The sequence below is a fragment of the Ixodes scapularis genome, unplaced genomic scaffold (genome assembly GCF_016920785.2).
Source record: "Ixodes scapularis isolate PalLabHiFi unplaced genomic scaffold, ASM1692078v2 PGA_scaffold4__175_contigs__length_147842914, whole genome shotgun sequence".
Lineage (NCBI taxonomy): Eukaryota > Metazoa > Arthropoda > Arachnida > Ixodida > Ixodidae > Ixodes > Ixodes scapularis.
This window is the reverse complement of record NW_024609879.1, coordinates 14,019,590-14,033,786: the sequence shown is the minus strand read 5'-3', so window position 1 is coordinate 14,033,786 and position 14,197 is coordinate 14,019,590. Positions and strand designations below refer to the sequence as shown.

General features: G+C 40.0%; 2 pseudogenes; both read right to left on the bottom strand.

Moving 5' to 3' along the window:
• Positions 1-5,126, bottom strand: part of LOC120850048 — a 72,988-nt pseudogene extending 67,862 nt beyond the window's left edge.
• A 4,853-nt stretch (positions 5,127-9,979) lies between these two features.
• Positions 9,980-10,576, bottom strand: LOC120850050 (annotated as a pseudogene).
• Between the last annotated feature and the right edge of the window lie 3,621 nt (positions 10,577-14,197).

Sequence of the window (14,197 nt, the reverse complement as noted above, 5' to 3'; positions counted from 1 at the left end):
GAACCATTTGCTCAACTGAAATGACATCATGCACTCAAAAAGTATTTTTTTAATAAAATAAATAACTGCAGTTGTGTTTTTAGATCCAGTTAATCCTTCGACAGCCTTAAGCAGAACAGACAATTGACATGCTTTACTTTTGAGGCCCCCTATGCACTATTATGTTGCAGTCCTATCTTCATTATTTCGGAAAATATGTCTGTTGTAATGCGTTTTTTTTTTTTCAGCCACAAAACGCATTGGTTTTGGTGTTCTTCAGGGAAGCATATTACGACCATTTTTGAATAAGTTTTATAGTCATGATATCGCAAACGCTAAGCTTGTGGTTCAATATGATTTTTCCGTTGATGATACGAGCATATTGCGTTTAACGTAGTAATTTATATAGTCAACAAGAGTGTGGTTATAATAAGACCAATAAACTTCGAAGCTCTAACATATCATTAGGAAAAGCTTCACAAAAAAAGCTCACATTTTTCGACCCAGAAGAATCATATAGTAAATAAAAAAAAATAAAAAAAAACAATTCGTCATCAATTCAAAGAGTCGTGTTAAGACTCTCAGAGTGATGTTAGTAGGAAAAAGTCTTGGGGTACCATAGCAACCATTTTATTGTAAAGCTATCTCGTGGGTGAAATTTATAAATCCATGTCGTCAAGACCTCCAGGCGAATGTTTAAGATTTGACTTATATGTTTATTATTATTATCAATGTAATATACTATCACCTTGTTAGAAGCACGTCAACATTAACAACTATAAAATAACTCTCCTTTACGAGGGAGTGCTTAAGGTGTGTTTACGATGTCGCTCGTAAGGATACCTCTTTTAAAAGGCTTGAGAGCCTTAGTGTCTGTTTAAAATAAGAATATTCATAATACAGAAGTTTAAGAGGGCCAAATGAGGGGTACATGCTTTTTAGAAACTTTGAAGTTGTTGGGAAGTAATTAGGTGTCCTGCCCTGTCCGTCACTCCCAGAAGTTGATGATGGTCACTCAGCGTACAAATTATGGCTTCCAAATGGTTAAACGTACCATTGCACGTCAATTAAAAAAAAGTTTCAAATACTAGTGAATTTAAGTCTTACAATTTGAGATTCGAGGCTTTTTTGTGCTTAATATATGTTCGTTTTTTTTTCTCAAATGTGGCCCAGTTATGTAAATCATAATCAGCTTGTTTTACTTTTGCACAAAAAACTTTTACTCGCTCGTTAGTTATTGTTTATTTATATGTGCATTGAGTGCTGTTGAGCGGCGAGTGCTGCCTGGTGGCATGCAGCTGAATACCGTGGGGTCTGAGGTTTAGTCAAGCTGCACAATGCAGTTCTGTTCTTAGACTGCATCAAACTTGATAAAAATAAAGCAATTATCAATGTTAGTAAAGGTTATTTCAGATACTTCATATATAACAAAACACTTTGAGAGGTATTTTAAGAACCTTTCGGGAACCTAATTATTGTGCAAGCCGTAACGCATGAATTCTTTACGAATTCATAGACATATTACGTTTGTTCGCATATGTCCATATCGTCAGCCCAGAAGTAAATGCCGCAGTATGCACAGGTAAGCACGGTTACACTACTTTCGCTAACAAAAATATATCAAAACCATAGGTTCTTTAGTTCTTTTTAATTTGTGCCTATTGGGTCATAATGAACATGGAATAGTAATTCATAAACAATAAACATACATATCTGTGAAATACTTGAGTGCCATTTCTCTCGGTGAAAACAAAGTTCTCGCTTAGCGAAGAAATTTTCTCCAAGTGCAGTGTTAGACCATCCTTAATACGTAATAACTTTTCCCCATTTTCTCCTCTTTCCTCAAGTATGCGGGGATAAGCAATGTATTCATTGGAAGGTCCTGTATATCAAGTGAACGAAAAAAACAGACAACAAAGATTTTAACACGATGCACGTTGCGGGATACGAAATTGATTGAGAAATCGGAGACATTGGAGTAGTATAAAATAAAGAAAACAAATCGATCTAAAGGCAGGCGTAATAAAGAGTTAGGGGAAAAAATAATCGAAATATCAATCTGCAGGCACACGTTTAGCAGAGTCTAGACAAAAACTACCGCATTGTCAAGCCCACGATGTTACAAATTTAAAGGGGCAATAAACTGCCAAGAAACAATTTGCTTACATTATCATATCACACACTCAAGGCACAATAAAATCTTATGACGAAAAACGTTTTTACCCCAATAATTTCGTCAGGAGCTTCACTTCGAGGTAGGATCGATCACCAATTATACTTGCATTTTAAGACTTCAAGACCCAAATATTCAGAAGCGTTCAAAAGGGCCTCGCGACGAAAATGTTGCTCTAGTCTTTGTTTTCGGAGTAAGCTCCTTTGTGTTGGCCAGGAAGTCTTGAAATTTTTAGAATAATAAGAGGCCTTTTAGGTGACATATAGATATTTATGCATATGTTACTTTTAATTTAGACCATAGCCGAACGGACAATGGAAGGACAAGCAGAACGTCCAAAAATCAGCTGAATAAATTTTAAGGGCACATGTAATATGCCACTTTCTCACATAACGTTGAGCAATTTTGCTTACGTTACTGCGGAAACGCCACACCATCTCTGCAAGATCGATTTTATTGCAAAACTATGCCTTATATGCCAGTCTTTCACCAAACCAACAGCTTCGCTCATGCTCCTGATACACCAGTAACTCTTCAAATTGCCAATCATCAGAAATAAATGGCAAAATGGTAATGCAGGCTATCTGGTTCTTGATGTAACTAGAAGCAGCGCACAGATAAAAATAAAACTGGTTATGGCTTGTTGGCACATGTCGACTAAAAGGTTAAGAGGCGCGAACATAACAGGACGAAAAAAGGCACACGCTCGACACGGACAGGCGCCAACTTCCAATTGATTTATTAAAACACGAAACATCGTCAAATTGTCGATCCCCATCGCCTAAACAGATGCAAATCATAAATGTTCCTATAGCCCATTACACACAGCCCTCAAGAAACACAATTTCTTCGCTTAGTAGGTAAAAGAATGGCATGCTTACGCATTTGTCAGCAGCTTTGTGAATACAAAAAGTTTCGATTAATTACTTTTCCAACTTCTCAATTCCTATTTTTAAAAAAAAATTAATCTAAGCTTTTCGTATACACAAAGCGGCTGATAACTGCGTAAGCATGCCATTCCTTTATCTACTAAGCGAAGAAATTGTACTTTTTTAGGGCTATGTGTAATGAGCGATGGGAACCTTTATTAGGGGCACGTGTTTAGGCGGTGGGGATTGGCAATTTGACGATGATTCGTGTTTCATTAAATCAGTTGGACATTGGCGCCTGTCCGTGTTGTAAGTGTGTCTTCTTTCGTCGTTGTTTTCTTCGCACCTTTTAACCTTTTAATCCGCAATAACAAATACACGGAAGGTGCAGACGCGACACGCGCTAAAACTATCAACGCTTGTCCTGTCTACACATTCTTTGTCTTTGCTGTTTGTGCGCTCAGTACAGTTTTGCGAAAAATAGACTTACTTAAGACCAACGAACAACGCTCGCACTAGGCTTGTGTACTTAATGCTTTGATTCTTGTTTCGTATTTGGAAACCGCGTCATTTCAGCAAAAACAACTTTTTATCCCTCTAAAGGTTTTTCTTATCTCAGATATTTAACAGTATCTTGCACTTCGGTCACTGTTCCATTACATTCTACTTAGCATGGTACGGTTCATTCACACAAAAGCCAGTGGCTGAATCTGATTATGTAACACTGAGGTAAAACAGCAAGTTACCTTTTATTTGGGCATCGTATGTAGCGTGACAAGCTACTCCTTCAAAAGGTTCGCTGCCATACCTCGACAATGCACGGATGTCCCGGTAACTCGCGGTTGTATCTGGGCTTAATGCTCACATTATTTCTGCATTTAAAGCATTATAGCTCAAGTGCATGACTTGATGTGACACTAAACGTATTTAGAACTGGGTGGCTCTAAGTTGAATGTTTAAAAACCTCTACTGCTTGCACATATATGTATGAGGTGTATTGAGCCGAAACAACGTTTCAGGGACCGTCGCTGAACGCTACCACTGTGGTATTGCTGTATTTTCAGGACAATAGTCCGAAGGAGACTTACAGTCCTCAAGGAGGCATTTTACTAAAACGAAGTTCTCTCCTGGGTTGTCCGCCCTTAGTGCAAGCCCGGAATGGCTCCTAAACGGCAGGTAAGATATATGTTACGGTGTCCATCTTTACAAATGGTTGCCTTTACAACCTTTACAACTGCTTGAAACGAATTTTTTGGCACAAACTCGGCGATCAGACGGGCCTAATTGAGTCTAACATGGTTTTGCCCCAAGCCGTTAGTTAGTGCCAAAATAGTTTTTTTTCTGTGTTCGAATGGATTTTCCCTCGCTCGTAGTATAATCGCCTGTTTTAGGTTTGAGACAACTGTACCAGACGACACCAAAAAACAGCCAGAGCGAAGTATAAATATATAACATGTCTGGAAGCTTAGGGCCAAATTTGCCGCTTGAAAACCATACAACCAGAAACGAAGCCTAAGTCTTGCATCATTTTGGACGATTTTAGCCCAAAGATTCCAGATCACAGCCAAACCAATTACAGTAGAGCCTCACTTTGGCACTTGCTTAACAAAATAGGGTGTATATACCCAGATCCTTCCGAAAGAAAGTAGAGTTAGGATCTACCTTGGATTCGCCGGGCTTTTTAAGGCACAACATTTTCAGAAAAAGCAAACTTTGTTCAAAGAAACGGTGCTACCTGTGCGGTATATTTACTCACAAAACAGCTTGTTTCATAAATAAATCATCATTAAAATGCTTCCATTCATAAAATTCGTCAAGCCTTGTCATGACAAAAAATTTCGGAAAAGCAAATGCTTCTATAATATTCACTTCTGTATAGTTCGTAGGGTGTGAAATTGTAACTTTCAAAATGCATCGTCTGTGGTCTATAGTCTGAAATATTTTGTAGTATGAAAAACTCATACGCGAATATGCGCTACTACCCATGATATCGACTGAACGCCTACTTGCAAATATAGTGTTTAGCCGCAAAAATAATGCATACCTCTTGAAGTGGCTTCCTGGATTAAAGTAGATACAACAGTTAAAACAACATACCAAAACATGTTTTCTGAGTGGTGATGTTAGCTGCTTCAACGCCAACTTTATTTATATATATTCCTCGTTGACTCGAACATTGATTTTTGACCTTTTGTTGCTTTCTGTAGAAAGAAACACTTGTCGTAGAAAAGGTTTGGACATAAGGGATTTGTTCGGTCAATAACCCTGCTCGTTTAATGTCTTAACTTAAAACATTTCATGACATTTGGACCCTCTGAAGAGTGGAGAGCCTTTAAAATGACAACTACGTTGGTAGCTAATCGCCACTTACTTAAGGTTCAAATCTAAAAGATTCTGAAATCTTACAGATTAATAGGAAAGAGTGTCCGTGTCTTGCGTAGTAAAAAAGGGCTGCATAATTTATAGCGACGCAATGGCACATTAGTACGACGCACTAACCTCTACGCCAGTTTATAGTAATATAGATGTTTTGTATATTCCTTATTTCTGTTAATAAAGGGGAATGAGAAAATGACCTCAAAGTGAAGCTTCACGAGTCCGACGGCCCATAGCCAGTTGATGAGATAACAGTTCGTACAATAGATGAACGCAAAATTGTGTGCACAGACATACTAATTCATACAACCGAACATAAAAAGGAACAAGACAAAAAAAGGATCAATTATGAAGGTTAAAATGTAGCGCAAAAGCATGCAACTTTAATGTTTTGCAAAATATTATCTATATCGCTCTTACTCGTTTAGAATTGAGAGAAAAATAGTGAAACTAAATGTCCCATCATCTGCTGCCCCTAGTAAGATCCGCATGCGCGAACCATCCTATGTGAATTGTGAAATGTAAGGTAAAATTAATTATTCTGTTCTATAGCTTCTAATGTTATTAGAACAGTTCTTTTTTTTTCAAATTTGTATATAGTTGCAAAGTAAACAAGTATATCGCGCACGCTTTTTTTAATTTCGAGATTATTAAGCATGGCGGTATGTAAATCCTATGGCGCATTACATATCACTCTCATCTCTTTTAAGAAAGAAAGCTTTATCAAGATTAAATGCCGTGGTTGTAGCCCATACGAGGCTTCAGCATCCTAAGTGCGAATAAAACGAAGCATTGTAAATTAAAGTTTTGACGCTAGTTGGAATATTGTAACTGTGGCGCTTAGTCAAGCCCATTCAGCATTATAATTTTGAAGCAAGGTTGTTTACGCGATTGTTTTATGAGATAAACACAAAAAAAGAAACACCAAGTATTTAAAATTATTAGCGTTATTGAATTTAAGTTCTTAGATATACGGCTGTTTAAAAAGATATGTGTAAAGATGCTTTGGACAAAAAAGATTGGATTTTTTATAATCGTGTTTATGCCGAATCTATTATCTTCTGCCCAAGCCCCAAACCTTGGCAATCGGATAATAGCTGAAATAAAAAGTTTACCGCTGTTGGTAGAGGAAAAAATGCGCTGGTTTCGTCTGCGTATATACAAAATATTAGAAATAAGCTTATATTTACTTAATATTTATTTAAATATTAAGAAACCAAACACCCTAGAACGCCCTAGAAATATTGAGCTTCCGACATGAAAAATTACTATAAAAAATAACAATCTTTTCCGGAGTCTTAATTGCGATTTAAGAAGTGACACTTGTGTCATCGACTACCATAGTAATCAAGTATTTGGCAAAATGTTAGGGTCACCGAAATCTAATGCTTTCGTTAAGCCAACACCCGCACCATCAACTTTTTATGTTTTTTATTTATATTTTCTGAGTTAACAATGCTACTTCAGTTATTCTTTTGAACAATGTTTTTGTACCCAAACACAGATGTCCCATGATTAATACATATTTTCAAACTATATTAGACGGAGAGAAATTTCTTGTAAGCCTTAAGCCAATAAAGTAGGGAGAAAAAACGTATAAAGGGGCATAAAACCAGCAAGGAAAAAGACGAAGAAGACAATCACAAGGAGCACTCGGAATTATTGTTTATCTGGGAACCTTCAGGTACATATATAGGACCCATCGGCTAGTCTAGTCATTATCATATCGGCGCAAAATGATTCGATAAAATCAAAATTGTCGTTTGAAAGGGCGATTTATGCCTCACTCAACATTTACCTCTGTTCTTATTTTTGAGTGCTTTGTGCAGTTTTCTGCTTCTATTATCTTTATATCTGAAACGAATCTTAACACCATGTAACACAAGTAAACCGGAGAAACTACGACAGGAAAGGGCGCGCTGACCAGCCGGGCTAGCGCGCGTGGCAGCCTCGGGCTCACGCTCACGGTCATTGATACATCTGCCCATCTGGCCACTGTATGACAACGAAAGCGGACGCACAACGCCTGAGGTACACTCAGCAAATTTAGACGTGTTTTGTGCTGCAAGGCTCAGACGGCTGCTCGGGGAAGTTTATTCTTCGGCAGAACCGAGCTATCTTATTGGGCGCCGAGAACACAACAGGGAGCTGTAGCGCTAGCATACTTTCTTTAAGTTGTGTGACACTAAGCGTAAGTATGGAATTGCCCCTGGTCTCAGACTGGGCCTCTCACGTGCAAGTTTTTTTTTTTTTTGCCTCTAGAATTTTTAGCATGCTTTCGGCAACCGAAATTAGACAAATCCGTGGGTAGCCTGCTTCTCTTAGTCGTTCTATCAGTAGCGCAAAAGCTATCCTGTACAGAATTACATCAATATTACTTGAGGGAGGCCTTCAAACGCGCATTGGCAATCCCTATTTTAACCAGGCTTGAATGAGCCAATTAAAAAGGCATTATACCTTTTTTTTTAATCTCGGTGCCCAACAATATTGGTGCCCAACAGATGTGGTCAACCAATAATCTAAGCCTAACATTCAAAAGAATAACCTCCCTTTTGTAGTGTTTCAAAAGTGAACGTAAAACCGCTCGCAGGTGCGCCGATGACACACATCTCATTTACAACATCTTCTCAAGATTCATCAGCTGCGCCAACGAAAACAAGAAAATTATCGCCCAATCTAAGAGTTAAGTTTTGGTGTCGCCTCAGTTTTTCTAAGACTGCGTTGTCGTAGCTACCTAAAAAGAAGGTCGCAAAGGACTGGCACCAGAGACTATCCAATACAAATACATTGTCTCTGTACGAACATGCTCCCTTACAAAAAACAAAAGTGTGCATAAAGTACAAAAGCTAAAAGTTCCAAAATTTTTTCCACACTAACGCCACATGAGGCCCGGAATACAACCTGAACTTTTTTATCGATACACTTTCTAACCGCACAAAAATAGTGGTTCATGTGGTATTGAATAAAACATCTTCTGCGTCCAGTGAAAATACATTTCTTAAAATCCGCGGTATTTTTTTTAGGAATCCTATACCGCACTCAGAGTTCCTAACTAAAAAAAGATCCTACAGCTTCAGTGTCGACACATATTTGCTGAGATGGCTGGACATGGTGTACCTGCCAGGAGCCTCTCTCCGTTACAATCGCCCTAAACCGAATTCCTCTTTTGTTCGTTTTGGCCAGACAAAAAAAAAATGTTCAGCTCCAGACACTTGCTAGATTGCACGCTGGTTCGCAACCCCGTTAAGTTAATTTCAACTCAAAGATTCTTGGCGCGTGACCTATCCTTCTTTAATGGTGTCGGACTCATTTGCTTGAAGTTCTCGAGGATTGATTGTCGTGACTTCACACTGAACATGTCCCGCGTAAGAACCACGAAGCCACCTTTCCTATCTTTGGTAATCAGCTTCAAGTCGTTCATTTATTTATTTATTTATTTTTATTTATTTATTAAACCTCAAATGCCCCAAATAAGGGGTATTACATGAGGGTAGTACGAAGCATCCAAAAAATTCTTCGATGAATGCCTTGAAATGGACGGGGTTGGAGTGGAGCACGGCGTCGGTGGGCAGATCGTTCCTATCGTTTGCTGTCTGGCAGAAAAATGAAAAAAGATGCGCAGTGCAGCGGGCATGGGGGGGATAGACAGCTTCCTGATGACTGATGCTACATGAAACGCGGTGAGCTGGTGCGATAACAGAGCTGCCAAGTGATGAGTGATAAAACTTGTGAAAAAGGCAGAGCCGGGAAATTTTGCGCCGTGATTCGAGGTTAAGAAGATTAGCTTGAGATTTAAGCGCTGTGACACTGCTATGATAAGAGTAGTCTGAGTAGATGAATCTTGCTGCGCGATTTTGCACGGCTTCGAGCGTTTTAGTAAGATTAGATTGATGTGAGTCCCTAACAGCAGATGCATATTCTAGTTTGGGTCGGACTAGTGAGCGGAAAGATAGTAGCTTTACCGATGGAGGAGCTAAGCGTAGGTTGCGACGTAGATAGCCAAGGACGCAATTCGCGTCATTAGCTATGTTCGTTATGTGAGATGACCAAGTTAAATCGTTTGAAAAGGTAATGCCTAGGTATTTATATGATGGTACAGGAGATATGAGTCAACCACAGATGACGTAGTTGGGAGATGGGTAAAATCGCCTACGATGAAAAGAAACAAGGGATGTTTTGTTAGCATTCAAAGACATTAGCCATCTAGCACACTAGGCCTCAATATGGTGAAGATCAGACTGGAGGGCGTGAACGTCAGTGCTATTATTTATAGGACGATAAACAACGCAGTCGTCTGCGAATAAGCGTACGTTAGTTGAAATATTATCAGGTATGTCATTTATGTAAATTAAGGAAAGTAGGGGACCGAGAACAGTGCCCTGGGGCACTCCAGAAGCAACCGGAGATCGGGGCGAAGAGTGGTTATTACCATGAACGAATTGTTTTCGGTTTGACTAGAAGTTGCGAATCCAGTTACAGACTTGAGGTCAAGGTTTAAACGCGAAAGTTTTAATAAGAGACGTTGGTGTGGAACTTTATCGAAGGCTTTTTCGAAATCTAGAAAGAGGGCATCCACAGGTATGTTATGATAAGCACTTTAACTTAGATTGTTAGTAAAAAGAGCAAGCTGGGTTTCACAAGAAAATCCTTTTAGCAAACCATGTTGGCTCGGATGAAAAAAATTAACAGATACTAAGAAATTTATAATATGCGAGTAAATTATATTCTCCATTAATTTTGATGAAACACTCGTGATGGAAATAGGACGATAACTGCTGCTTGAGGTTGGTGGACCTTTTTTTGGTATGGGAACGATCTAGCCCACCTTCCAGTCCAGTGGTACCACTCCAGACGAGAGAGATTGCTGAAAAATGTGTGACAAAAAGACGCTTGTGGCACTTTTCGTGTTTTTGAGTATCTTTGAATTGATGCCGTCAACATCTGCGGATGATGTTAGTTTCAAAGCTTCGATTGCTTTTAGGACTCCATTAGAATTAAAGACTATGTCGGGCATAGCCGAGTGATCAGAATAAGGAAATTCAGGGAGATCGCCTGCTGGTTCTTGCGTAAAAACAAAAAAGACGGAGGAGTTCAATGTTTGGGGAATGTCATGTTTGGGAATGGGCGAGTTGTTCTGATCACATAATGATATGGGCTTTGATTGACCGGGGTTTATCATTTTCCAAAGTTGCTTGGGATTGCTATGCAACATCGCGGGCAAAGTAGAAGAAAAAACGTGCGCTAGGCTTGAGCAATAAGAGAGTTAAATATTTTTTTCGGTAGCGTTGTATTTATCCCATTCCCGCGTGCTGTTCGACAGTCTAGCTGATCTAAACTGTCGCTTTTTTGTTGCTGATACGTTTCAGCACGTTATTGAACCCCAGAGTTGATGTTTGTTCAATAACAGTGACAGTGGGAATATACGTTGTGATTAGATGTTCCATTTTGTTTTTATAAAATAACCAGTTTTTTTCAACGGAAGGTTTTGCAAAGTCAGTGAGAAACCAGCTGCAGAAAGTGTCTAGTTCTTCGTTCATGCTTTTGTAGTCAGCTTTATCATACAGTGTTAAAGTTTTCTTCACTTTTTTGGGGTGCGGAAGTTGACACTGAAATGTGGCGTGTATCGTTACGTGATCACTGAAACCGGGTAAATATGTAATTGACGACATGTTTTCTGGGAGCGAAGCAAGCACAATGTCAAGGATGTTAGAAGAATGATCAGTTTGCCTCGTTGGGGAAGAAACAAGTTGCAATAAACCAAATGTGAGGCACGTGTTAACGAAGTCGTTTTCTGTTTTGTGTTTGGATGTAGTATGTGCCAGGTCCGCCCAGGTTATCGCAGGAAAGTTAAAGTCACCGAGCAGAAGAATGGGAGCGTGCTGATAGGACGTAGTTATCCATCGAAGGGCTTCATGAAATTCAGCAATGAAAAAAGAATCGGCATCTGGTGGGCGGTAAGAAGCACCAATAATAATGGGTGGGTAGGAAGCATTACAGGATATAAACAGGATGTCTAAAGGGGAGGGGGTGCTAATAGCAACGCATTGCAGGTTGCGATGAGCAGCCAACAAAACGCCTCCGCCGCGTTTGTTCTCACGACCGCGACGAAAGATATCAAAGTTAGGAAAAGAAGATAACAATTCTGTATCACAAAGGGATGAATTTAACCACGTTTCGGTGAGCACGACAATATTACACTCAGTGGTATCAATGAGACTGCGAAGTGATTCTCGTCTGGGCAGAATACTTCTAATGTTTGCATAAATGAGAGATAAGCAGCTGTTGTTTGAACTCGCCGAAAAGTTTGTTGATAGCTATGAGGGTCGTGGAATAACCCTTTGTGTAGTGTGTTTGAATACGTAAGTCGTGTTGTTAATTATAAGTTTATCATGACGGAGCTTGAAGAGACTTCGTTGGTTTTTACCAAATTCAAGCAAATGCTTTCGAACAGTGCGTGTATTTGGCGAGTAGTCTTCGGAGATACTGTAGCTGGTACCCTTAAGCTTCTTAGCAAATGAAAGAACTTGCTCTTTGATTTTTCGTTCTTGCTCGTTCTCCTCTAAATTGGCGAGAATGCGCGCGGTCATCGACGCCGTCAGGAGCACACCTTTATTTGTCCTCTGCAGTCGCTCTTTCGGCCAATCGCCTTACGAGAGACAACTTGGTTACACGGCACAGTTTCGGATCATTCCAGAATTTAGGGCCCTTGCCTAAGGTTACTTGATGTTCGGTATAAGGATAACGTCCCCAAAAATTGAGACCTGTTGTTGTTGGGTGTCAGCTCGCTTTCGGGCAATAAATAATGTGTGTAATAAATACACACAAGACAATATCACAATAACACGGGGAAACAATCAAATGCGACGTACCCAAAATACAAAAAATTGATATTGCACATTATTTTTTTGTTTACGCAAGAAGACATGTTTGGGCATTAAACTAGGTACGGAACGCTTTGAATAAAAAATATATTGACGTGCGATATTTTTCTTGTATAAAAAACTTATTAATTTCGGAAGCTTGTTTTGCAGCGTCTCTAGCCCGCAGGCTGTTCTCTATCTCACTACCTTTCAATTAGGAGGTGGATCGCTGGGCGTCCATTGCCCACGGAAACGACGCTCTACTGACCTCCAGCGTGGCTGCGTTCTCGGAGGCACCACTCCTGGTGAGGAGGTCCATTTGTGTGCGCCACCCCGATATCGAAAACGGCTTCATGCCGCCCAGACTCGCGAAGAAGCTGCAGAGAAAAGTCGCTGCAGCAATGCACAGATTTCCCATAAACAGCGCTGTCACCTCCCGCTCACCTGACCCGCTGGCCTGCTGACAGAGGCAGCTTTTGCCCGCGCCCATCGTCATGCGGTGCGATCACTCCCTCACAAAAAAGTGTAATTCTTTCTTGTGGAAAGTCTGCTGAAAAACCTCAAGACAGGTATTAAATCCCAACAGCTTTCCATCATACTTTCTGCAGATTGTATTTAGCTTTTGACTTGACTTCCAGAAGCCGTCTGGCCCAAAGTTCATTAGAAAGGCAGTAGACTTCTGGCGCCTAGGTGTCAACTTCTTGTTGACACTACACTGAAAAGCTAAACCTCTAGCATAAGACAACCTTGTGACTCCAAGGCGATTCATTGGCACCAGACCATTGGTAGTCTTTGTGACGCCAGAGCCTACAGCTTTTCTTGTGACTACCTTGCGACTTTCGAGGCTGGGGCCTCAAAAGTCGTAAGGTAGTCACAAAAAAAACGCGATATTTTTTTTATACTTTGTTAGTATGTTACTAAACCAGTACATGTTAGTAAATTCTGTGAAATTTGAAGGCCACAAGTACCTATCCCATTACACATTAGAAACGAACACAAACACCATGAAGCAGCGAACACCTGAATCACACACCCGTTGACTGCTCCAGAGTCTTATATAGCCTACATATTGAAGGTAATCATTTGGCCGGTGACTACTTAGCACTTATTAAGGTTCAAAGTCTTTAATGTTCTCCTCGGGAGTCTGTCAAAGTGAAAACAGTGTTTCGAAGTTCGTGGACAATATCTCTAACTAAAACGCATTGGTACAACTAATAATAATTCGTCGCAGTCGCTAAAACAACATCTACGAAACGGCTCCTAGAAGAAATATCGCTTCCCTACATAGCACGAGTCAAGTCGAAGCGACTCAAGGCACTTTCTTCCCTTTCAAATAGTTATTTTAATTTTCTTTACTGGTTGACTATTTAATGTGGTCATTAAAGTCCCTATAGTAACAACGACATAACGGCAGGGCATGCCTTTTGAATGCCTGGCCTCCTGGACGCATTCCATGCCTTCCGTCGTGTTTTGATTGCACGCGCGCGCTCGACGTGCATGAACGCCGAAGCGTTGTAAAGGGTAGTAGGCTCGCGCTGGAGGGGGAATAACTGAATTAGCTTCCCGTTCTCACCTTGTCAGAGACTACTGAGAAACATAGCGACTTTTGGTATCTAGTCGGGGTGTACTATGTTCAACAAGAAGTCAACAAAAAGTCTGTAGCTTTTCTATTGGCTTTGGCTACCGAGAGTCAACTGAAAATTTTCAACACAAAGTGAACAGAACGTCTGCAGTCATTCTGATGACACTGTCAACAGAAAGGCAGCAGAAAAAAAATCAACATAAAGTTAATAGAAAGTCAACAGCTTCTATTTTTAACTCAGGCTGAAGAAAACCACCAGAAAAGTTTCAACACAAAGTCAACAAACTTTCTGTTGACATGGTCAACAGAAAGTCAAAGTCAAAAGAAAGTAATCAGAATGAACGAGAAGTCAACACGT